We start from the raw sequence: 26151 nt of genomic DNA, 5'->3' as shown, positions 1-26151 counted from the left end.
GGGGAGGGCTTTGTGGTGCTCTAGCTCACCTCCTATGCACATGACGTGTTCGATGAAATGCCCGAGCCACACTAGTTAAGCTTTCTCCTGTCGAAGCTCGACCTCAAAGCTCCATTTTCCTTGAGATTTGTCTAGGTTTAGCGGCCCATCACGTCCCATTCCCGTCTTCACCGTCGTCGATTGCCCGCGCCGATCTCGTCGCCGGCACCACCACGGTGAGCCTCTTGTTCTTATCTTCTTCCTGAAAGAAAAACATTCTTACTTTAGATAGATACTTGTCTAATTTTCTTACTATTTTATTGCTTGTTATTATATAGTGCGATGGTTTTGGTATCCGCCTCCGTCGGCCCTCGTCCTGTCTATGATTCAGATGTGGTATATATTATCTTTTTATAACTATTTGGTTCATTTATTGTTTATGGCAATTATGCCAACCAACGTGACATAGATTTTATATATGTAGGAGGTAGTTGAACCGGAAATTCCAACCGACCCTATTGTCGAGAGGTTAAATTTAGTTGAAGAAGAAAACAATTACTTGAAGGAAAAAATAAAAAAATTGAGGAGGAGAAGATGATATTGGAGTTGCATGTTGCGGATGTCGTCAATGATCACAAGATCAAGATGGATGCAATGCACTTGAAGATTAGAAAGATTAGAAAATATGCCATTCATACCGAGGCTTGGTATCATTATGCCGTTGGATCAATTGTTACCTTGGTTGCGATTATGATCACATTTGTTTTCGCATTGAAATGTTTTGCATAGTTTCAATGTATGGTTTAATTAATTAGATGCTCTGGAGAGCTATATGTTGTTAGATGAGAACTATGTATGTACTCTGGTTTTAATGTGATGATGAACTTCTATTAATTTGGTCACTTAATTATCTATTCATGATGTTCTGTAATGGTTTTTGACACACTTAATTATATATAATGCACGCAGATGAACCGGCAATGGATGTACGGTGACAGACACACCTCCGAGTACATTAAGGGCGTGCATGATTTTCTCGAAGTGTCTGAGGCAAACAATCAGAATGGTTTTATGTGTTGTCCATGCCCTAAATGTGGGAATACAAAGTCTTACTCTGACCGGAAAATCCTTCACACCCACCGGCTTTACAAGGGTTTCATGCCATACTATAATGTTTGGACGGGGCACGGAGAAATAAGGGTTATGATGGAAGACGGTGAAGAAGAAGAGGACGATGGCAACTATGTGCCCCCTGAATACGGTGATGCTGCAACATGGGAAGCTGCTGAAGATCAAGAGGAACCATGCGATGTTCCCAATGATGCTGCAACGGGGGAAGCTGCTGAAGATCAAGAGGAACCAGACGATGTGCCCGATGATGATGATCTCTGCCGGGTCATTATCGATGCAAGGACGCAATGCGTAAGTCAAAAGGAGAAGCTGAAGTTCAATCGCATGTTAGAGGATCACAAAAAAGAGTTGTACCCCAATTGCGAAGATGGCAACACAAAGCTCGGTACCGTACTGGAATTGCTGTAGTGGAAGGTAGAGAATGTTGTGCCTGACAAAGGATTTGAGAAGCTACTGAAAATATTGAAGAAGAAGCTTCCAAAGGATAACGAATTGCCCGACAGTACATACACAGCAAAGAAGGTCGTATACCCTCTAGGATTGGAGGTGCGGAAGATACATGCATGCCCTAATGACTGCATCCTCTACCGCGGTGCATACAAGGATCTGAACGCATGCCCGGTATGCGGTGCATTGCGGTATAAGATCAGACAAGATGACCCTGGTGATGTTGACGGCGAGCCTGAGGTGTCTTATGTCAATGATATGCAGAAAGATGATCTCTGGACTGAGCTGAAGGCAAATTTCACCCTACCGCCAGAGGAGGATCCGGAGAAGCCAGTTAAAGAGCAATTAATAAAGTCTCATGCTCTTAAGAAGATGACAGACCTATCCAGGAGGTGGAAGAATGAGCTAAAAACGTTTGTCGACAAAGAAGAGACACCAGAATTCATCAGCAAATATGAGAAGATCAGAGATCACTGGCCCGCATTTGTGGCCCACAAGACATCGGAAAAGAGTAAGAAGATGTCGGCGACAAACAAGAAAAATGCTGCAAAGAAGAAGCTTCACCATCGCACGGGGTCAGGTGGCTACCTCAAAGCCCGGCCTAAGTGGGCCAAGACTGAGAATGATCTGCTTGATAAAGGGATCGAACCAGATACAATGAACTAGCCAGACCGTTGTCGGTCTTGGTTCTTCGGGGCTGGCGGAACCTTGGACCCTGTATCTGGGAAGTGCGTTTGGACAGACGAGCAAATGAGAATACCAGTCAAGAGGCTTAAGCACTATATCAATGCAGCGCAGCAAGGGACGTTCGTTCCAGACAGAGAGAACGACGAGCTCACAATGGCCCTTGGGAATCCTGAGCACCCTGGCGGACACGAGGCACGCCAGGCTCCGTTCTGTGGAAGGCTGGTTTTCCGGACGCATGCGGTTACAAATGCCAGGAGAGGAGGAAAAAAGTGGAGCAAGCCCAAATTCAGATGCTGCATGGAAGGGTTCAAGCGCTAGAGGAACGAGAAGTAGCTTGTAGCAAGCAACCTGCCAAAACTACCCCCGAAGCTACCCCGCCATCTCAGCGGAGAAGCAGCGTGGCTTCCACCGACCTGCTTTAGCTGGAGCATGTCTTGACGGCTCCTACTAGCTACCCCGTGGATGCTATCACGGAGTCTCAACATTGCCACCTTATGACGCAATGGCAGAACTTCAAAGTCAAGGCGGTTGTCGGCTCTGTTCGACCTCCTGAACCCGATGCAACTTTTCAGTGTTGTCCGATTCCAGAAGGATATGCCAGGGTGACGGTGAACGAAATAACAGAGGGATTTGAGGACCTCCATCTTGACCACCCTACCGGTGAAGGGGAGACTCGGCTGGGTTCTGCTCTGAAGACTCCATGCCTATGGCGGAAGGAGCTCATCAACCTTCCGAACTGGACGCCTCCACCTCCTCCTCCTCCTCCTCCGGTGAGTAAGGGCACTTTGCCTCCTCCTCCGCCTCCTCCTCCGGCGAGTGATCAGGACACTCAGCCTCCTTCTCCGGCGTGTGGCGGCACTCCGCCTCCTTCTCCGCCTGCGCCGGGGCGCCCGAGCAGCTAGCCTCCTCCTTCTCCGCCTCGTTAGCAAGGGCGGAAGAGACCCGCCGCCGCTCCGGCTGCTCCGGCGCGCCGTAGTCCTTCTCCTCCGCCTCGTAAGCAAGGAAAGAAGACAGCCGCTACTACTCCGTCTGCTCTGCCGGCGCCTAGCAGTACATCCAGAGGCGGGAGGCAATTCAGATTCGGTCCTTCTCTGAAGACTCCAGAGAAGTTACCATACGAGAGGACCCCGGAGGAGAACGCGAAGATCGCGCGAGCCGAAGTGACGAACTTCTTTCAAGGGGTGAAAGCAAAGAAACATCCACCTCCGGAGGAGAAGGTAGATCCGGTGAAAGCGAAGCGCACTCTGGCTGCCCTGAAAAAACCACCAAAGTCTCCGCCGAAAGGCAACTATGAGCGCATTATTGCAAAGACATTTGTCGAAGCGGAGCGGTCGGGAAGTACTGTCAGTGATCAAAGGATAAAAGAACGATGAGCTGGGAAAAAAATTGCCCAGCTCGGCGAACAAGCGAACCAATCGTGCCCCCCTCTCAAGGTGTCTAGCGACATCGTCGCTAATGATCCAAGGATGGTGCCCGGTTATAGCAATCTTGGAGATTACCTGCCCGACGATGTACATTATGATTTCTTGGAGGTGGAGGAACACACATACGAGTATGGGAAGCCTCTCGTCAAAGATGAAAGATCTCTAACAACGATGATGCGAAGATTCCATGATTGGTACATGAAAACCTACAGAGAGTCTGGGGGGAGGAATACTTTAACGCTGAGAGTTAGAGAGGAGCATGACCTCATTGGAATTGAACTGTTGAATGTTCCATTTGAGGAGTTCTTCCAGTTTTTCAATCAAAAGGCCCTCGACAAAGCAACGATCACTTGCTACTATCTGTAAGTAGTACTACTTCTGTCATTAAGTCTCTCTATATAGCTCGGCTCTTTCATTGCATGTATTTATAATTATCCTCACTCTATTATGCAAATTGAAGATCGCCGAATTGAAGAAAAGACAAATCGGTGATATTGGGTTCATTAACACAAATCTCATAGATGCAACTGAGGTTAAATATCGTGCCGAAGATACCGAGGCCAACTTGCTATGATCGTTGGTAATAAATGAAAATAAAGATATAATACTCTTTCCTTACAACTTCAAGTGAGTGTTACTGTCTTGTGCATATTCGGTTTCCCTTATTAGTCCAGGTTATAGTAATGTAATTGATGAGTTATGCATGCGTGCACAGCTTCCACTATATTCTCCTAGAGATTAAGCTTGAGCAGGGACTAGTAACCGTCTTAGACTCGAGATGAAAAGATCCACAGGACTATGCGGACATGACTCAAATGCTCGAGAAGTAAGTTAAATCGATCATTATCCATCATATCAGCAACTTTGTTCATTTCCTGATATCAAGTAATTGTTTTATTTGTCTGGTAGGGTTTGGAGAAAATTCACCAAAAAAGCTCCGGGACTGCCGAAGAAGCTGCAATTTAGACACCCGAAAGTAAGTACTATAGTAACATGTTCCGCACATCTCCTAGTGATTCAAGCCCTAGTTTCATCAATACCATTTGGCATGCTTGCTTATCAGTTTGGTTGACCTCTATTTCTTGTAAAGTGGTTGTGGCAGGAACAAGGAAATGATTTCTGTGGATACTACGTTTGCGAGTCCATCCGCCACACGACTTGTGAACGGGGGTACTCTGACGAACAATATGAAGTGCGTAAGCAATAATATTCACAGTTTTATTTTATTACCATAATTTGTGTTGAGTTTCATTTATTCATATATATATATATATATATATATATATATATATATATATATATATATATATATATATATATATATATATATATATATGCATTGACCCCCTTGTTCAAATTAGATCTTTCGGATGCGGGATGAACTCCTACCACCAGATCGTATGCAAGCAATTCAAGAGGAATTGGCGGCATTCTTCCTTGACCACGTGATTGCTGAAGACGGAGAATACTATGTGGACTCTGTGTTCATATATAATTAGGAGATTATATTGTAAGAGATAATTATTGTATATATGTAGCCGGTAGTGTCGGATAGATATGCGAGAACTTGTTGTTCGACCAATCTCTCGGAGAAGGAGAGGTGGTCGATATCACTTCTCTCTGTATGCATATGTTCATGACGATCTTCTGTTTCCTTCATTTGCTTACTAGCTAGCGTGTCTAGTGCTCTCTATACGTATATATAGCGTCGACCAAGCACGGACATAAGAGAGGACACTTCTCTCTATTAATTAGCTAGCTAACACAATATATGAAACACCTAAATTAAACCCCCAACCCCCCCCCCTTTCAAAAAAAACCCCAGCCCCTGAAATGCTGACGCGTGGATGCCTATTGGTCCCGGTTGATGCCACCAACCGGGACGAAAGGCCCTCCTGGCTGGGCTCGGCGCACCAGTCACATGGAGGCCCATCTGTCCCGGTTCATGTAAGAACCGGGACTAACGGGCTAGTGCATTAGTAACGACCCTTTAGTCCTGGTTCAAAAACCGGGACAAAAGGCCCTTACCAACCAGGACAGATGACCCTTTTTCTACTAGTGCGATGTCGTTGGAATGAACCAAAAATCCACCAAGTTTATACAACAAACACAAGTATATATATGTAACCTTTCCTCTTGGGGGAATTCCAATGACTTTGGTGATAGTAGCAAGGTGTCCTGCTGTATTCGTAGCATGGTAGCATCTAAAGTAGTGGTAGCAGTACAAACATATAATAGCTGGAGTTTGGAATGGCTCTTTTATGATGGTTTAGTTACTTTAGTAGCAACATGTAAATATACCATGAGTGTTAAGTCTTCAACTATACCACCCAAATTGGAATTAAACGAGCACAAAAGTTGGCATGTGTCATTTGGCGGAGCAATTATTATATATGTACTGGCCACACACATCATTGGTCACTAGCTTGCCTCCTACAAATAAGTAGTGTATTCCCCATGTAGTGGGATAACATATGGTGGGTAGGAGAACTAGAGGAGAATGGAAAAGTGTGAAATGAGATAAACAATGCGAAGAGGGTTGAATGGCATGGACGGTCACATAGCATGATCCAACAGGGAATGGGATGTATTGGAAATTCAAGTTGGGGGCACCTAGAGTGACATATTCGGAACACAAACGATGAATCTAGCAAGCACCAAACGGGATGTGACTCTCATGACTTTTCGGGCAGATTCACCGGGAGTGCCTGTTGTCAAGCCATTACGACTCAATCTTGAAAGCATCGATGCTCTAAATGTCATCAACCAAGAAGCATGAGAAAGATCGCAAGCGCGTGTGAGCCTCCTATGCTATTGTACCCGTGTAATCCTCAATGGTTTCCTATGATTCACACAAGGACAAAATATTCCGATGTGACACATTTGTAATGCAAGTATAGAAATCGCAGAAAACCTTGTGGTGAAACGGAGTATGGCTGAACCAAACAAATGAACTACTAGCTTAACGTCGAAGCACCAATATTTTCTAAACATATCTGTTGATCATCTCACCTCCCAATTCATAGCATGATGACATATAGTAGTAATACATAACCCTTTTTTTGCGAAATATACTACTAGAGTTCCTCCATCATTTGTTGTATTATTAGGTTGCAGCTCGTCGACAAGAGCTTTTACTTAATTTTAACTTCAACAAAGAAAAGTTCCTCACACCTAGGTGGCTAGGGCAAATATCTCCTCCCATCCAATCTCCACTGGCCACTCTGTGAATTCACCCCTTGTCGGCTGCTCCGACTAGTGGTGGAAGGGAGGGGGATCCCGGTGGCTTGGTTCCGGTGATAGTTTAGGTTAGGGTTTTCTAGTCGTCACGGGGGCGACACTTGGGTCGATTGCGACGTTCATCTTTGAGACATGCAAGTCCCTTGATGCCAGGTCCCCCCCCCCTCACTCTAGTTTTGATCTAGACTAGTTGTAGTTCTAATTATTTTTCTAATCCTCTTAATAGAGAAGCCCCTTGAGGTTCTATTCTCCCTCTTCTTGTTCTCCTGCGACGCAAAGCTCTGGACAGTGAAGCGTCGTCGGATCGTGAAGCTTGCACGCGTGTAATACATAGAGAGGCCGTGCTTTCGGTCTTCCGTTTGAGGGATCATTCGTGAAAAGCTTGAGAGACTTCATCAACAATCTACACCAACTCTTATTCCGTTGCAACTCGAAATTGGTAACGATCCGAGCTAACCTTGTGTGGATCTTCATAGTGATCTGGGAGTTCGATCCATAGGACAAACTTTTTTGTTTTCTATTACGTTTCCAAACAAAGTGTCCCTTATGAAGATTTTTAAGGGTGAAGAGCTCTTCTGGTAGAGAAGGGCAGGGATGAATTGGCTCCTGAAAGGGGACACTAATACCTCATATTTCCAACCAATACTAATTGGTGTAGTTGGAAATGCTTGATCCCTTGTTTGTGCGACGAAGATGCCCTCCTTGAGCAGCCGAGAGTGATTAGGTCTCGCTCCTTCTATAAGGAGCTCCTCAATGTGGAACCCCACTATGGGGTTTCCTTGGCGGATGACTTTTGGCCAGTTGCGACCAAAGTTTCCACCATTGAGAATGGGGACCTAACTCTCCCATTCTTGCCAGAGGAGGTGGGTAGGGCGATTACTTCCATGAAGACTAGTTCGGTGCGTGGCCCTGATTGCCCGTCGGTGGCCTTTTTACACAAGTTCTGGCCACTGCTTCACCCGGTGATCATATCGATATTCCATGAATTCTATACTGGGACTCTTGACATGGCACGCCTCAGCTTTGGTGTCATTACCCTGATCCCCAAAATAGTTGCTGCGACCAATATTCGACACTTTATGCCTATTACGATGATAACTGTGCTCTAGTGGATTTTTATGAACATGTGCGTGACATGCTTTGCACCAGTGGCCGAGCGCCTCTCACACCCCTACTAGTCCGCATTCTTAAGGGTCATCGTATCCATGATGGGGTCCTAGCCCTCCATGAGCTAGTCCAGGAGGTTAGGAATCACCACCATAAAGGCCTCTTTCTTAAGCTAGATGTTCAAAAGGACTATGACTGCCTTGACTGGTCCATCCTCCGCTTGGTAATTGAACGAGCTTGGCGCTTGAACAAACGGGGTTCGATGACTAGTAGTGCTCTTGGATCATGTAGCTAGTCAGGAGTGGCCACACAATGTGTTGCAGATTCGGCATCTCATACATACACGCTTGTAACTGAACCATATGAATATGTTGTAAAAACGCGTATGCTGCATTTATGATTCATGTTAAATTTGATACACAATAATAGTTATATAATTCACTTTTTTCATATTGATATATCTATCAAACTGTGTAAAAACTAGGGGCGTTTAGGAATAGGGCACGCGACCAACTTCATACGTTAGCAGCAGTTGGAGGAAGACAAGGATGCGGCCAACTGATCTCCGACTTCCCCACGTGTACAATCTGCGGACGCTGGTAGTGGCACTCCCCATCTGCAACATCTTGCGAAACCACGCGCCGCCAAGTCAGAAAGAACTATCAACATCTAGTGTGGGCAGGCTGCTAGCTTGCCGATCACTAGCAGCGTTCGATGAAAACGCTGCTAGTATTATGGTACCAGTAGTGCCGCACTGCCGGCGCACAAGTTAAACGTAGATGGCAGAATCGAACACTGCTAACAAGGGGTTCTCGTACTGCTAACGTAGGTGAAATAAGTTTATCCTCCCCCCGCGTCGTCCGCTCTGGACGACTCGGGGGCCAAACCCTAGCAGGCCGCCGGTTCCCCCCACCTCCCTCCTCCTCCCCCGCCGCCGCCGGCAGCCGCCCTCGCGGTGGTAGGCGGCGGCGGGGATTCCCCGTGCACCCGCCTCGACTTTGGTGACCGCCCCACCCCGCATCAGACGCCGCCGCCCACTTCTCCAGATCCTGGTGGCCGCCGACGCCAGCCCTCTGTGGCGGCCATTGGTCGCCGGAGCTGTCGGCTTGCCCCCCTCCCGTTCCGGTGCGGGGGACTCCTGGGAAGGTCCGACTGCCAGATCAGGCCGGCTCTGCCCTGGATTGGGGCCGGCTCCTCTCTGGCGGCTGGTGGGCCGGGAATCGCCGGATCCGCTCAGATCTGGCCGGCGCAGCCCTGCCTCATCGCTCGGCTTGGGTGTTCACGGTGTGGTCTCCCTGGTGGCGGCCGTGTGGGTCGTTCTTCGTGTTTTGACGGGATGTGCGCGGTGGGTGGATGCCGGGGCGGCGGCCTCGGGCGGTGTGGACGGCGTTGCCTCTCGTCGGACAACGGTCGTGGGAGCTGGTGGTCCATGACTTCGGCCGTGCGGGCGGCGAGGTCTCGGTGGACGTCTACTGCGGTGGGTCGGGGTGCCCCGTCATCCGGCGTGCCTGCTTTGATGGAGTCCAACGCCTTCTCCGACTGCGTGCGCTCCCCTGGCCAGGTCTTTTGCCGGGTGGATGGGACGGGGGCGGGATCGGGGGAAACCCTTGGCCGTCGGTGGAGGCCACGACAATGGTGGCGCCTTTCTGGGCGCCGGTTCCTTTCTTGGAGGCCTTGTCGAGGTCCTATCCCGTCTCTCACTGTGCTATTCATTTGGGCGAAAGCTCTAGTTCCCCTTGCGGGCGACGGCGTCGTACCTTCGTCGCGCTCCTTCTTGAAGGCGTCGCCTGGGGTTCCCGAAAGCACGGTGGGCGCTTTGTGGTGCGTGTGAGGTGTTTGGCGGCGGCAATGTGTGCGGCGTTTCATCTTTTCTACCGCCGATCTTCATCTTGTGGTAGCGCTCCTTCTGCTTGGAGATGGACTAGCGTAGGTGGTGGTCGTCATTTGGCGTCATGATGGTGTTGATGGCAGAGGAACCTGCCAAGGTTAGAACTTCAATCTGCTCTGAAGACGGACCAGTGGAAGATGGCGGCGACGACACTTGTGAGTGCGTCAGACCGGTTTATGCCCCAGACCCGGTATGTGGCTAGGCTGGGGATTTCGGCTATTGATGTTAGGTTTAGGTGAGTGGTCTGGGTTGTGGCCTAGACGGCGGATTTAGGCATATTGTTTGTAACACTTTGTAAGGTCCTCGAGAATAATCAATAAAGTGGCTGCATGCATCTTCTAGATGCAGAGGCCGGGGGTCATCCTCCTTTTCTAAAAAAAGGGGTTCTCGTACTAGTGGACATTCAAGTCCGAAAAAGAAGTAAATCAACAAACAAACATAAAAGAAGGGAAAATAAGAAAGGGAAGATAGAAAAATAAACGAGCAGAGCAACATGGGGGGGGGGGGGCATAAAGCTGTCCTCCACCCCATTAACTCTCCAAACCATAGCCATCTCTACTGCCCAAATTGACCTCTGAGCCCTATGCTCACTCCTCAAATCGCCTGCCCGCCCGCCGCCACTGTCGATGATATTGTGGCAGCGGAAAGTGGACTTTGCCACTACTGTCCTTGTCATGCTCTAAGGAGTAGGGGGGGAGGAGATTTCATTTGATTAGTGGGAGCTAGTTGAGCATGAGATCGGGGAGCATTGTACCATGAAGGTCAATTCATGACATAGCGTGCCGATGAAATTGCGTTCGCGGCGATTTATGCCCCCTCCAACTCGCGGTCGAGTAGCACCTGGTAATCATGTTGTCCGTAGATGCCTCCCGCGAGGACACCATTGCCCGAGTTGTGCACGCGAAAAAGAATAGGACACAAACAGAGTTGTTCCCTGAGCTCAAAAAAGTCAGCTATGAGTCCACACTCGCCGAGGTCACACCAAGGCAGAGGACACCCACAAGCCGAGGCGTCGGGTTCCGACCAGGGAAAGGAGACGATCGAGATCACCTTCGACTAGGATTAGAGTGGTACATATATTTGATAAGTATTAATTTTGGTTACTCTAGGAATTTTTAATTTAAGTTCAACAATGTTACTCACAATTGCACAGTATTTTTTTTTGGAAAAAGAGGTTGAACATATATATGGTCTCTGCATCATTGTGATGCACATATTCATCTTTATGAAAGTTGATGGAAGGCGGCCAAAAACATCAATAAAGTGAGTAAAAAACCAGCAGCGAATCTACGTGTAAGCTGTGGGGTCAACTGACCCCAAAGCTTTTTCAAAAACCTCCTTTCTTCAATAGGCAATCAACTAACGGTCCTTGGATTTTAGAGGCTAATGACGCCACAGCTTACTAATGACCCCATAGGATTTCCATCCTGGCGCCGCCACTGTATAAAAAATGAACAACTAAAGCAGAGCAATTACAAATTAAACACGCACTAGTATGTTGACTTCTTCCGCAACAACATGCTCGAAAAGGGATACAACGCCCTGACGCCACCGTCATCGTGTCAACCCAAAGATTACAAAGACAAGGATTTTCATCCTCAGTCCTGAGACTAACCAATGAACTTGATTTTGTTTCAAAGCGTGTTTGAAAAGCACTCGTGCAAAATTGTCAGTCGGGCAGTGAAATTGTGTGAAGGACCAGGTGCTAAAACGTTTAACTCAAACTCCAAGGAGCAAACTTGGAGAGGTGGTTTGATGCATGAGTTAAAATCTTTCCTGAACGCTCTGCAAAATACTGGTTATGACGGTCTCCCAAAAACATTATTTTACCTTATTTTATACCTAAAATCTAAAAAGTGCACGCACACTTTTTTGCGTAACCGAGCTGCCGGCTGGGAACCGCACGATTTCAATCACGCGCGTGCGTCCTCACTTCAGGTGTCATCTGGTCGGCAGCCCACCCACCCGTCACCCCACCCACCGAGCCGGCCGAGCCCACCATCCCCCTGCTGTCTCTCGCAGTTCCCCCAATTCTTCTGGATCGAGGCGTCGTCGCCGTCGCCGTCGCCGTCGCCGTCAGCTCCTCCGAGCGCCTCCTCCGTGCGCGGGCCTCACCGGATCCGCATGACCACATCCACATGCTGGCCTCCTCCTCTGGCTCGACCCCGAGATCCCCCACCCGGCTCCTCCCCGGCGATGGTGTGGTCCAGGCCATCGTGCAGCCATGGATCTAGGCCATGGCCCTCCCTGCTCGTCCTTCCACCCCCTCTACCACGGCAGAGACGAGGCCCAATCACTCGCCACCCCCACGAGCTCCGGGCATGAGGTCCTAGACCCGCCTCATCTAGATCGGGCCGCCGTGTCGCGCCATCACCACGTGAACCCGGCTGCCTCCTCCACGATTGACGACGTCCACACGGACGGCCGTGCACCACCACCACCTCCCCCTATACTCGGCTATTGGAGGACGTGTAGGTGCTCCCAGCGGCCTCTCTCCTCTCTCTCTCTCTCTCTCTCTCTCTCTCTCTCTCAATATTTGCCATGTTTGCGCGGGGGATTCACTGCTCGTCGCCAGCGCAGGTAAGGTCCTACCCATGGATTTTCTTCTATCCTCGGTTCTATCCGTATCTCCTATCAATTACCCCGCATAGGTCCTGCCTAGGGGCGGCTGGTATTGCTCGTATTCATCGGACGAGGGAGGCTAGCGCGGAGAGGGTGCGACGGCGGGGGACGAGTTTGTCGGGCAGCCCATAGCGGTGGTTAACCGCATCCGCTTCACACAGTTATGACCATGGTGGCGTTGGCGTCATGAGCATAGCTCTCGTGCTGCTTTCGAACTAGAGAGGCGTGGGGATTATGTGAGATTTGAGTTTCAACCAGAGCGAGTAGATAATGGGATAGTGTAGGTTGTTGTACATCTCTTTTTGCATCCGGGTTCACCCATGTTTTTTATTGTTTTTTCTAGTAAGTTGCAAACGGAGGAAGAAATAGTTGGCTAGCTAGTTGTAAAATTTGCACAGGGATGGAAACATAGTTGGATTACAAGATGAAGGACGATCAGGAGTGTGTTTTTCAATTTCATTTTCCAGTTGCACACGCTCATATGTCAATTGGCTGCATCTGCATGATAGTTGCATGCTCTAGATCATTTAGTTGGCAGGACATTTTTTCATTTTACAGTTGCACAACCTCTCATGCCAGTTGGCTGCATCTACAGGGTAGTTGCATGCTCTAGAAATTATAATTGGGAGGGCATATTTTAGATGATATCTAAATGGTACACTGCATAGCTGGCTAGCTAGTTGTAAACATTGCACAGGGAGGCAAACGTAGTTGGATTACAGCACAAAGGACGGTCGGTAGTCTGTTTTTAAATTTCACTTTTTAGTTGCACACGCTCATACGTCCGTTGGCTGCATTTTCAGGATAGTTCCACGCTCTAGATCATTTAGTTGGCAGGCCTTTTTTTGCCATGATATCTAAATGGTACACTGCCCTGCATCACGCAGCTACAACTAGGTTTTAGTTGGATTTTCACGGCTAGCTGTTCTAATTTTGTCACTATTGGTATGGTTCAGGATCCTATTTTTGATCCATCTATTATTCCCAAAACTATAATTGTCTCGTTAAACATGATCTCTCTGTAGAGCTTCATTACATCTTTGTGTAAAACACATGATTTTTTACACAGTTGCATGAGAACCAGCTAGGTGTTGGCATCCTGAACTTTTATAATTGCATAAGAATCAATTAGGAGTTGGTATCCTCAACTTTTCAAATAGTTGCACAACAGTATCATACGAGTTGGCATCCTCGACTTCCATAGTTGCACCCGAGCCATTTGGGAGTTGGCAGTCTCAACTTTTTAAATAGTCCCACAGCAATATCACATGAGTTGGCATCCACATCTATTTTAGCTGCGCAAGAACCAATCAGGAGTTGGCATCCCCAACTTGTTTTAATAGTTGCACAACAATGCCACATGAGTTGGTATCTTCAACTTCTTTAGTTGCACAAGAACAATTTAATAGTTGGCATCCTCATGTGCTCACATGCATCTGATTTTTCTAGGTTTGCAGATGCACTCGAATGTAGTTGCACTACTTATTTGAAAGAATATAATCTTTTAAAAATCACTATTTTTTCATTTCGTGTGTTTAGACAGGCTAAATTCAAGCTAGAGCTAGTTCATTTTTTCTTAGGCTTCTTTTTTTGCCTCATGTGCAGGTTTTACAGGTTATGGGGGTGGATGAGCTGCTATAGATTTGTGCACACAATTCTAAGCTACAAAATCACATACTACTGTGTTGAAAGATCAAAGAAAAAAAAGATGCAAACCAGATTCTTGTCTAGTTGGTAGTTATGTTTTCGTAGTACCTACAATATACTTTTCTTCTCTTTTCTTTTTTTGCTACATAGACATTGGTTCTTTCTACATTATGTGTGAAATAAGACTCTATGTGCTCTCTCCTATATATTTGCACATTTTCTGCATTTTGTTGCAGACATTGCTGTAAAAGTTGGTTTGTCCCATGATGTAGTAGCACGAAAATCACTTAAAATTGCACAGGTACCAGATCTCCCTTTTATTATTTCTGTTTATCGTCTCTTCAACTATGGAGAAGCTATTTTTTCAAAGAGAAATTTGGTGAGGGGGAAAGGGAAAGTCAAGGAGGGAGGATCTGAACAGGAGGAGGAAATGATCACCTCTTTTTCACCCTTGTTGGTGATGCCTGATACTTTCTGGTCTGGATTCATGTTTTAGTTGCACACGTTTACAGCAAAAGTTGGCTTTGGATTCATGTTTAGTTGCACAAATATATGTTTATTTTTGCACAGACAACACACATCCATGTCTGTGTGTGTTGGTTGCACACAGTTACAACAAAAGCTGGCTTTTGGATCCATGATTAGTTTGCACATCTCTTTTTCTAGTCTTGGCTGTTTGGTTGCACACATAGCAGGAAAAATTGGTTTTGGATCCATGTTTTAGTTGGTAGAAATATAGGCTTCTATTTGCACACATGGCATAAAAAGGTTTCTTTTGGAACCCACTCTTTTTTAGTTGTGCAAATATGTGCTTCTTTCTGCATAAACAGTACATCCAGTCCATATTTTCTAGTATTTGGCTGTTTGGTTGCACACATTGCGCAAAAGGTTGACATTGTTGGAACTGTGATTAGTTGCACAAACAGGAACCCAGTCCATGTTTCTAGTTTGGGCTATCTGCAAAACTACTCCATTGTGTCTATTTGCACACATCCAGGCAAAAGTTGGTTTTACTACTGGGTCTAGTTGCACAGAGTGGTGTTTAATTAAACAGAGATCAAATTTTTTCTTTTTTTGGTTACTTCCTTGTGTCTATTTGCACACATCTAGGCAAAAGTTGGTTTTACTACAGGGTATAGTTGCACATAGTGGTGTTTAATTACACGGAGATCATATTTTCTCCTTTTTTTGGCTTCCTATTTTGCTACTCCCTCCAACTATGGAGAAGACCGGTGGCAGATTCATAGGCAAGGTGAAGGGAAAGTGAAGAAGGTGAAGGGAAAGTGGAGAAGAAGGATACCCGTGAAGGAGGAAATGTGGACGAGGGGGCGTGGGATGCTTTTTCTAGAGAGTAGTGGGGTCACTGATAGCGACTGGGCTTTGTTTTCTGTTTGGTGAACTCATCTGGCTGGCGGCCGCTCACGAGCGCTACCGAGCCAATGAATTTTGTGGGACGGAGGGAGGCCTTCCTTTCTCGGAACGAGGGGACAGGAATTTTCTTTTTCTGGCCGGCCGCTCGCTACCGCTAGCGAGCCAACGGCCGCCAGCCAGACGCTTCCTATTTTATACAGTATATAGGTATATATCCGTCTGTTTGTTCGCCTTAATTTTGGTAAGGTAGTCTTTTCGTATGCTCTGTGATTGTAATAAAGTAGCCCATGCACTTGCTGCAATGGGGATCAATGGCAGGAACCACAGCGTCTGTGGGTGGAGGCTGTGCTGAACGATACTGCTGTGCCGGTTGAGTAATGGAATCCAGGGGTTCCACGTCAAAAAAATTGAAAAAATGCTCACATTGTGATTGATCAGCCAAAAGCCAACTCATGTGCTCCCGCAAAACGAGCCATGCGATCAATATCGATCAGCCAGCTTGTTTAACCTTGATTGACGGAACTCCGGCGAGCCGTCAACTCCTCCATCAGCCGGCCAACGGCGTCGTACGAAGACCTGCCGTTCGCCACGGCGCTCCTTGCCTTCACAGCGAGGTCCCTGGCCTTCTTCTGTATGGCGTCGCTCTCCATCAACCTCCCGATGGATCCGGCGATCACCTGGCCGCCGACAACCTCGTGCGCCTCGAGGGATGACCCGTAGTCCTTGGCACCGACGCTGACACCCACCTCGAGCATCTCCATGATGAGCATGTCGTTGTTGAACTGGTCTGCGTGCCGCGGCCACGTGACCATCGGCACGCCGGCGCTCACGGCCTCCAGCACCAAGTTTCAGTCGCAGTGTGTCACGAACCCACCGAGGGCGGGGTGGTTCAGGATGAGCAGCTGCGGCGCCCAGCCTCGCATGATGAAGCCGCGGCCGCCGCGTGCTGCCGTCAGCTCGGCGAAGCCTTCCGGCATATCCACTTCTCCGGTGAAGTGTCCGCTCTGTTGGCTCAGACCCGACGCCGAGTACTTTCCGACGATGGTGATGACCGACGACGAACGACGATGACAGACGAAGCTTGCTAACGAACTCGACGAATTGCTTTTACGCCGAGCTGCAACCGTGGTGGAAAGCTAGTCTCCAATATGCAATATGCACGTACACAACAGCCACCACGATCCTTCTTAGCTAGATCGATTTCGGCCGAACACACGTACGTACACACACGATTGGATTGCCACAGGGGCGTATCGCTCCTGGTTCTTTATTTCTTCTCACCGGGTACAAAGAGTACAGGGGTACATGAGTATTTATATTAGCTAGCTAACCTGCCAACTAATCTTATCCTACTCGGTGAAGGATAGGAAAACCAACACGGAACACGTACATGCACGTATTGCCGGACACGGACACGTCTTGTCGTGATTAATTCCAACAATCACCCCCCCTAAACACGACATCGTCACGTTACAGTGCCGACGCCGATTCTTCTTCGCAGCCCCAAGTACTTCTCTCGATCCAAAACCTTGGTCCGGATGTCTGCCAGCTGATCATCGGTGCAACCGTAGTTGACCTTCATCTTACCTTCTTCCATGCAATCCTTTGTATAGTGATATACCGTATCAATGTGCTTGCTCCTATCATGCCGCACTGGATCCTTGCATAGAAAATCCGTAGACTCACTGTCAACATTGAGCACCATCGGTTCCGGATCTCGATCCATGAAATCACCGTGTAGCCTTCCTAGCCACACACCTTGATACTCTGCTTCACTTGAAGTCGATGTCACCACTTTATACTTTGGTGATAGCCAGCTTACTATGTTTCCTCCAAGGAAATATGTCATGCCCGAATTACTCTTACGACCGTCGATAATTCCTTCCTTGTCACTACCACTGTAGCCAAGTAGTTTCACCATCTCCTTCTTGCTCAGCTCAAGACGAGGCTCCATTGAAGCGACAATGTGATTGCAATCTTTCATGCCACTGCTTTCAAGTACCTTCCTTGCATATGCCTCCTGGCATAGTGTGATCCCCTCCGGCTTTTGATGTTCCTCCATTCTGAGGTAGTAACTCAAAATACCAAGATCATCCATCTTGAAAAACTCCTTCATTTGTAGCTTGAACTTTGCAATCACCTCTTCATCTGCTCCAGTAATCAATAGGTCGTCGACGTAGGTTCCAACTAGTAGACGATCCCTTCCTTCACCTCTCTTGTACATCGCATACTCTAGTGGGGCTTTCTCAAATCCAAGAGAAATCATCGTCTGATCAAGTTTGATGTTCCATGCCCGAGAGCCTTGCCGTAGCCCGTACAAGACTTGGTGTAACTTCAGTACCTTGTGCTCTTCTCCCTCTTTGATGAATCCCAGTGGTTGGGTCACATAAACGTCTCCTTGTAACTCTCCGATCAAAAAAGTGGTTTTTACATCCATGTGATGTATCTTCCATGATTCCTGAACCGCGAGAGCGATGAGTAATTCCATCGATTTCATCTTTGCAACGGGAACGAACACTCCTTCGAAGTCCATACTTTCCTCTTGCACGTACCCTTTGGCCACTAGCCTCGCTTTGTGCTTCATGCACCCTCCGGCATCTTTCTCGATCTTAATTCCCACTTGAGATCCATGACTTTTTTATTGTTGGGAAGATCCACAGGCTCCCATGCATTGTTATCGTGGATCGACCTCAACTCCTCTTCCATTGCCTGACGCCAACACTCCTTCATATTTGCGTCCACAAATTTCGCCGGTTCCTCAGTGCTTTCTAGACACCATTGCCCACTCCCTTTCACTTTTGCCGGGTCAATCGTCCGAAGAGTCTTCTCCGAATATGGGTGTAACACCGGTTGTAGCAGTACAGGTGTAGGTGGCGTTGTCCTCGTCTCTTGTGCCTTCGGAGACGACATTATTTGCATGGCTCCTTGTACCTTATGGAGTAACTCACCGTTTGCTTCGCACATTGCTTTTGGCAAAGCTAGACTTTCATCCCCAGGTACGGACGTTACCTTGCCGTTCCCATCTTCTTGCATTATAGTGGCCAAGCATGGCAAAACTGTACGTACATGCGCTGGTAATGGACCTTGCATATCTCCTGGATTACTTGCAACGTCACTAGGTATAGATGGCCCTAGCTCACCACGTGAGCCACCAAGCCCTCCTGCTGGACTTGTTTGTAGCCCACCATGCGAGCCTTCTCTTGTGGCTAGGCCACCACACGTAGCTGTCTTGGAGGCTCCTTGTGCAGCACTCGCTGCTGGGTGCGAGGCGCCCTTACTCCGCACAAGGGATCCAGCTTTGGTGCATGCGGCCGGTGCTTTCGGCCTACTCAGCGAGACACCATGTCCAGTGCTATTTTTGTGGCCACCTACGGACCTCTGAACAGCACAAAGATTACTTCTCCATGGTCCAGCACACGCAGCTATTGCTGCATCCGCTCCAGCAAAGTTGGCACTTACGTCCATAGCACTGACATAAGTTTCGGAATTACTTCCCGCATCTGTAGCTTCGACACGAGTTTCCGAATCATGATCATGATGGCAAACCTTTTCTTCCACGAGCGCGACAATTTCTTTAGCCGGCGCTCGAAGAACTGGATCCTCCTCATCCACGAGTTCAGTCATCAACATCATGTCACCGTCGTCACCCTTGCTGGGCCATGAGCGCCTTCTGCTTCGGTGCTTCCTCGCAGTCAGCCTTGAAGTGACCAAGGAGGCCACAGTTATAACACCTCACTTTCCTGATGTCAAACTTCCTCCTCGGTGGTGCAGGTGCAGCCTCATCGTCTGAGTCGTCGTCCGAGTCAGCGAAGTTCTTTCTCGTCGAACGCTGCTTCCCCTTCTTCTTGCTACTGCTTATGGATCCGCCTCTCTTTTCTAGGGCGATCCACTGCGCCTTTGTGAGCATCACAAGCTCGTCGTTCTTCCCGTCCCCAAGACTGTACCGCATACGCTCATCGTGAGCCTTGTACCGTCCGACAAGATCGTCGATGGAGAGAGTCGCGAGATCGACGCACTGCTCGATCGCCGTGACAATTTGCAGGTACCGGGGAGGGGCTGCGCGCAAGAACCGCCGGACAACCGAGGCCTCCGTGAGGTTCTCTCCAAGCGCACGGAATCCGATTGACGAGAGTAGCCACCCGTGAAGCGAACGCATCCACGGACTCATCATCGCCCATGACCAAAGTCTCGTAGTTCCTTAGGAGAGTTTGGAGATTGGCTTGCTTGACACGGGTGTGTCCCTCGAACATGAGCTTGAGCGTATCCCACACCTCCTTCGCCGTTGCTTTGGCGATTAGGTGCTGGAGGACATCCATCGGCATCACCGAGTAAATCGCTGACGCCGCCTGCCGATCCTTCCGGTGCTCGGCTCCCTCCTTCTTGAACGCGTCGCCTCCGGGATCCACCGCGTCCCATAGCTCGTTGGCGCGGAGACCACACTCCATGAGGGCCTTCCAGACCCCGAAGTTCTCGCGATCAAACCGTGGATATGACGAACTCGCCGGAGCAGCAATTACTTTAGCTGCACCGGAGTACTCCACCAGCTGCTTGGTCTTGTCCTTCTCGTCGTCCGACATGATCTCCCGTTACTAGAAGATCAACCTTGCTCTGATACCAATTGTTGGCCCAGACCCGACGCCGAGTACTTTCCGACGATGGTGATGACCGACGACGAACGACGATGACAGACGAAGCTTGCTAACGAACTCGACGAATTGCTTTTACGCCGAGCTGCAACCGTGGTGGAAAGCTAGTCTCCAATATGCAATATGCACGTACACAACAGCCACCACGATCCTTCTTGGCTAGATCGATCTCGGCCGGAAACACACGTACGTACACACACGATTGGATTGCCACAGGGGCGTATCGCTCTTGGTTCTTTATTTCTTCTCACGGTGGTACAAAGAGTACAGGGGTACATGAGTATTTATATTAGCTAGCTAACCTGCCAACTAATCTAATCCTACTCGGTGAAGGATAGGAAAACTAACACGAACACGTACATGCACGTATTGCCGGACACGGACACGTCTTGTCGTGATTAATTCCAACACGCTCCGCCCATCACCCACAGTGTTAGCCATAGTCTTGATCTTGCATCGGTTAGAAGTTGTTAGTTGCACACGTTATGTTTGTTAGCAGCTAGCTGCATGCATGGAAGGAGACGACCGCCGTTCCGTAAGGTTAGCTAGTGCGGTGCATGCATGGAGATGTGGGGGCGTGTGTGCATGCTAGTCGGTTAGCTGGCTTAGTGGCCGGGTGATCTTTGTGTGTGCGTGAGTGTGCTGGTGTGTGTGCTTGCCTGGGTATAAAAATTAAAAAGCCCTCAACTGTATTGCTTGGGTGTTGTGTCGAGTTCGTACTTGAGGAAGAAGCCGTTCGTGCGGCAAGCATATGTGTGCCGGAAAAGCACCACCGTGTCCTGTGTCTCCTCTTTCTTCTACCTTCGTTCGTGCGAGAGAGAGAGAGCGAGAGGGAGCTGGGCACCGGCGCAAAGAGCAAGCTAGGGTTCGGCGCCAACACACAGAAAGCTCGTGCCTAAGAGGTCGAGGCCGCGGGCGAGCTCGTGCAGCTCCGCCGGCGAGAAGCTGGCCAGCGTGCCGAAGGAGACGTACACCACCGAGCCGGCCGGCTTCACGTCTAGCCGCCGGAGGCAGCCGTCCGCGTCCGGCAAGGGCGCGTTGGCGCCTCGCCCGGCCATCTCGTCCTTGCCGGCGAGCGCCACGGGCCCGACGAGCGACGCGCGACAGTGCTCGGCGTAGTCCAGCTTCAGCGCGTGGAAGCTGTTGAACACCTCGCCGAAGCTCCTCTGGTCCGCGGCGTTCACGCTCTCGAAGAAGGCCCAGTGCGACGCCCTCGCAGGGTCCATCATCTGGCTCCGCCTCATCTCGACGCGGTGCGGCAGCCCCGGCAGGGAGATGAGGGTGTCGGGGTCGTCAGGCGCGGCCGCCAGCGGGTTGTGGCCAGAATTTCGGTTTTTGTTTTTTGATTTTTACCGGTCCTGGATGAAATGGGCGAAATTCGGTTTTTTCGGCTTTTTCGGAAAATTTTGGACGAAAATCATAGAACAAAATTTGAATTTTGGGACAAAAAATGAACGAAAAATGAGCGAAATTTGCCTAAAATTTTGAAATACAGCAGAACAACAAATGAGTATTCAGAACTTTTACCAAAATATGCATGTAAAAATCAAACAGCTGAATCTATTCCTCAAATCACTACATATCAGACTGAACATCAACACTCCAGTTGCAACCATTTAGGCAATAGCATAGTGGATCAATTCAGAGAGCAGCAACCATTAGAAAAGCAACATGATAGTCCAGATTAACATGTGACTTAATAGTTCAGATACTAAGAGTAACATGCGACTTAATAGTTCTACCAAGAGTCGAAACGAACACCCATAACAGTTCAGAATTACAGTCCACGATGAATTTAACACGGCATTCGAAGTTCAATTATGCCGACCCCAAAATACAAACAGAAAGTTCAATTCAGACTTCCTGTTCTTCAACTCTTCAGTCTTGCACCAAAAGTATTGAGTCAAACAGAGACCTTCACTTCGGACTTCCTGTTCATCCACCCGTTAGTCTTCATCAAACCAGAAGCTCTTTTGCTCCCATGCCGCTTAACCTTGCAATTAAAGCATTGTGAATTATATAAACATTACAAGTAGATGGCAGAAACAACAACTCAATGATGGCAGCCGCAATTGGAACAACATATAAAATCATATGGGCAGAAACAATGTGAATTATATAAATATTACAAGTAGATGGCAGAAACAACTCATAGATGACAACCCAAATTAATACAACATATGAATTCAGATGGACTAAAGCATTATGAATTATATAAACATTACAAGTAGATGGCAACAACAACTCATAGATGGCAGCCCCAATTGAAACACCATATAGAATCATATGGACTAAAGCATTGTGAATTATATAAACATCAAGTTGATGGTAGAAACAACAATTAATAGATGGCAACCCCAATTGAAACAACATATAAAATCACATGGACTAAAGCAAACATCACATGTTTATGACAGAATATAAGAAAGTGCATAAATGGGAAATTATTGATGTCATCACAAGGAACTTACTTGTCAATTGTAAAGGCTGGTGACCTCCTTGACCTTCTTGGCTTGCCTAACCTGTTCAGATCTACTCCCTCCTTCCATCTATATAGGGCCTAATGTGTTTTTCGAGACTAACTTTGACCAAATGTTAGAGAAACAATATATGACATGCAACTTACACAAAGCATATCGTCAAATTCGTATGTGAAAGGAGATTTCAATGATATAATTTTCACATTATGCATGTCATGTACTATTAACCTTGTCAATAGTCAAAGGAAAAACGCATTAGGCCCTATATAGATGGAAGGAGGGAGTACGGTTCACCAAACTACCATCACTTGTTACCTCAACATTGTTTCCAACTTGGCTTGCTAAATCCTTGTCAACTTGCATTGGCGAATCTACTCCATCAGATTGACTTGCACCATCATCATGGCTATCATCATCATCAATTTCCAGGTCCAGCTCCTCATTCTCTTCATCATCATCCTCACTATCATGGTAGTCATCCTCTTCTTCCTCTACCCTCTTTCTTTTCCTGCCATTATCCTTCCTTGCAAGACGAGACACTTTCCTACTTGAGTTAAGCAAACGTATTTTCTCAAACATGGCGATAGCAGCATCAACTCCATCCAAGATTGCATGCTCCTCATCCTCATTCAACCATTCCATCATAGGATTTGTTGCATCAAACATGGTTGTATCCATCATCATTGCACATGCATCAACTTCCTTCTGCTTATCATTCTCTCTCACCGGGTCTTCTTCTTCTTCAGCACGTATCTTCAAAATGTGAAAACAAAATCATGAATGACAACGAAGTACAAAGAATAAAATGGATAAAGTCGCTATGTATAAAACAATGCTTATTAGACAGCAGCCTTTACTCTAAACATTGCTAAGTAAACATCAACATTTACTTTAAATAACAACCTAATAACAGTCTTTAATAAATAGTAGCATTTACTTAGTAAACAACAACCTTTATTTCAAACAATGCTTAGTAAACAACAGTATGCAGGTGAATCATGGCATATGGGTGAATAATGGCATATGGGCAAGCTTGTGCAGCTTGCCATATAGAAGACGGGTTCTTTGCTTCGTGTGGACCAAAGCAAAAGCGCTCCAATTCCTCTCACAGCCACTTGACGAAACGCATTGTGATACAATCCTCAAGGCACACTTCTGCAGATTAGGAACTTCCCCTCCAAATTGGAACCACCACTCAGCTGCCAAGTTAAAACAAAATTAACATAGTGAGATGATCTGAGTTGAAAAACTGGGGTAATAGAGTATTACAAGTGGGGTAATTGGAACTTACTTGGTGACATTTTCTCTACATAGGAACGTGCCAACCTTGAGCCAAACCTCCCACGACATTCCCTGTAAGTGCTGACTTCATCAATAGCCAAAACAACATTCTCAGGGTCTGCGATCTTCTCAATGGCATCTGTTAGTGCAAGAGCATAGTCCATCATCTTGCACATGTTGATCTGATAATGTGTGTAAGGATCAAGGACAACAGCTGCATAGGAAAAGGGAGAACAAAATAAGTTAAAACCATAAAAAGAGAGCGTCATAATACAAATTTAGTCAGTTTTGTAACTACCTGCAACCAATAGTGTGCCTTCTTGCATAGCATCGATCCTCTTGGACACCTTGCTCATGACTCTATGAAACATTTGTGATCCACCACCAAGATGACTTTCTAACTTTTGTATTGTTGTCATCATACTCTTCTTGAATCCAGATAGGGTGCATCTCTTTTGTGTATCAGCATATCTAAGGGCTTTGTAGAGTGGCTCTAGCACAGCAAGAACCCACTCTAAAGCTGCCCACCACATATTACTAGATAGCAGCTCTTCAGCGAACACATAATCAGCAACACCGTTCCAAGTACTTCCCTTCCAATCATCGGACACCATCCATTTCCTAAACTCATCTTTCTTACAATGGAAACTCTCCAAGAACATGAACACCGTTCCAAACCATGTCGCATTCGGTTTTATGAGTTCACCACCAATGTTCTTTTCATGCTATCATGTAGGTTATTGTGATTGTAGAAAAATCTACAGATCTGCTTAGCACTTTTAACTATCACGTCAATCTCACAAAACTTAGCAACATCCTTAAGCATGAGGTTAACAGTGTGGGCAGCACATGGCTGCCAAACAATATGACTAAACTCTGGTTGTTCTACCAGAGTTTTACATGCTTTCTTGTAATTTGACCCATTATCAGTTACGATTTGAACAACATTCTCAGAACCTATCTCTTCCACAATGACCTTTCTGATCTCTCTATAGATAAACTCTGCCAATTAATTGCAAGTAAATTTTTGTTTGAAACAAAAATGAAGCGAGTAATAACAGAAATAAGCATGAATAAACAGAAATAACACTTTTTTACTCTAAATGCACCATAATATCATGTAAAAAGATTAGAAAAGGCATAATAGCCACATTTAACCATGAATAAACAAACATAACAGATTTTCAACCATGAATAGACAAACATAACAGATTTTCAACTCTAAATGCACAATAAATGCATCATACCATCATGTAGAAAACTAGCAAGGCATGGCTAGTCAGAATTAACAATGAATGGACATGTGTAAACATAGTTTCAATCATTAGAAAACTAACATGCAGTCTGAATTTGACCAGAAACATCAATGGATTTATGAAAGAACATTCGTGCATTGCAATACACCATGAAATTGATGAGACTCATACCAGTAGGCCCTGTCCGTGAGTCACACATCACAATTACACCATAGTTCCTCCAGTCTTGCTTGAACATGTTCAACCACTGCTCAGCTTCTTCATAATTCTTGTCCAAATATATCCCATCAATCTCCTTGGCAGTTGGAACAGGAGCTGGGCCAAGGTTTTGAGTTATCTCGACAGCCGCATGAAAATAGGGACAATTTGCTTTCAGACCAGCAATGTCATTAGCATGAAAAAACTTTGCCCAAGCTTGGCCAAGTACATCTTTTGACTCAACATTCAAAGCGGTGGAATTTAAGATTGGATCGCATTCCTCGGCAGCAGCGTGTTCATGAAATCCACCATAGACTAGCAATGTCAGACGAAATCCAATCTTAGCTATATGCTGATGTAGCTTTTTTCATTAGCTGGCATGGCTCCCACCCCTGAAATTTTAGATATGTATAAATTTCATAGGCGTAGCATTTTTGTTTGGATTGGGTGCGGGTCTGTCCTGTTGGCGCCGCCTCCTCGCGAGGCCGCTCTTCTCCTTCCTTGAGCTGCCTCTCACAACTCTCTCTCTCTGGTTGTTTCTCTCAAGAACACACACACACACGGTGAGAAGCTCTATACACACGCACACAATCAAGGAGAAGACCAGCTGTTACTTTGCACGAGAGGCCCGTCTCCTTGGTGGAACAAGAGACTACATTGTGTTTTTCCCAGCCCTCACGGCCTCGCTTTTCATTAACTCAATGTGCATCATATATACACAGGAGTGAGCACTCATGCGGCCATGCC

At 47.0% G+C, this 26151-nt stretch overlaps 1 pseudogene; it reads right to left on the bottom strand.

Moving 5' to 3' along the window:
• The window catches only part of LOC123152853 (uncharacterized), a 44845-nt pseudogene extending 19266 nt beyond the window's left edge, over positions 1-25579 (bottom strand).
• Between the last annotated feature and the right edge of the window lie 572 nt (positions 25580-26151).

The sequence above is a fragment of the Triticum aestivum genome, chromosome 7A (assembly GCF_018294505.1).
Source record: "Triticum aestivum cultivar Chinese Spring chromosome 7A, IWGSC CS RefSeq v2.1, whole genome shotgun sequence".
In the NCBI taxonomy this organism is placed as follows: domain Eukaryota; kingdom Viridiplantae; phylum Streptophyta; class Magnoliopsida; order Poales; family Poaceae; genus Triticum; species Triticum aestivum.
This window is presented reverse-complemented; position numbering and strand designations above follow the sequence as displayed.